Source organism: Penaeus monodon, chromosome 30, assembly GCF_015228065.2.
Source record: "Penaeus monodon isolate SGIC_2016 chromosome 30, NSTDA_Pmon_1, whole genome shotgun sequence".
Classification (NCBI taxonomy): domain Eukaryota; kingdom Metazoa; phylum Arthropoda; class Malacostraca; order Decapoda; family Penaeidae; genus Penaeus; species Penaeus monodon.
Window position 1 is genome coordinate 15,314,111 of NC_051415.1, and position 597 is coordinate 15,314,707.

General features: G+C 31.0%; 1 protein-coding gene across 1 annotated transcript in view; it reads right to left on the reverse strand.

Moving 5' to 3' along the window:
• LOC119592548 (pumilio homolog 2-like) overlaps positions 1-597 on the reverse strand; it is a gene marked incomplete in the record, with an annotated part of 245,467 nt that overhangs the window by 241,653 nt on the left and 3,217 nt on the right.

Sequence of the window (597 nt, forward strand, 5' to 3'; positions counted from 1 at the left end):
ACCCACATTCCTTTAAATGGACAAAATCAATCTTATCAGTCAACCACAATTTTTATTTCCCTATCTGTTATATACATTATCAAGCATTAGGGAAATCCACCATAATACTGATATAATCTTGATAGTGCATAAATGAGTTAATTAGCACTATGTAAATTAAATTTGAGATTGACATTGATGTGTAAGTAAAAAAAAATGTTTGCTGGCTTGTATCTTGAAAGATACCAGGACACTAGTTCTTCACAACAAAGCCTGGAAATTTGGTTTCCTTTCCCCCCTAAAATACTGAAATTCATAACACCTCCAAATTTGCCTTGAAAGAAGCATTACAGTAATCTCTATAGTTCTAAGGAAAGCATAAATAGCACATCAAAACTAAATTAATCCACTCTGGGTTCTACTAAAACTTCCTGCCATAACATCTAAATAATTAATTTCACCAATGCAAAACCTATTATACTATTTTCACAATGCTGATAGTCTGCACAGAAAGTGATTCTCACAAGCTGATCCAAGTCTAGAGAAGTATATTCTTTATCTGAAATTTCAAAAATAAACATTTCTTCACAATCAATAATATAACAAAAGAGAACATCT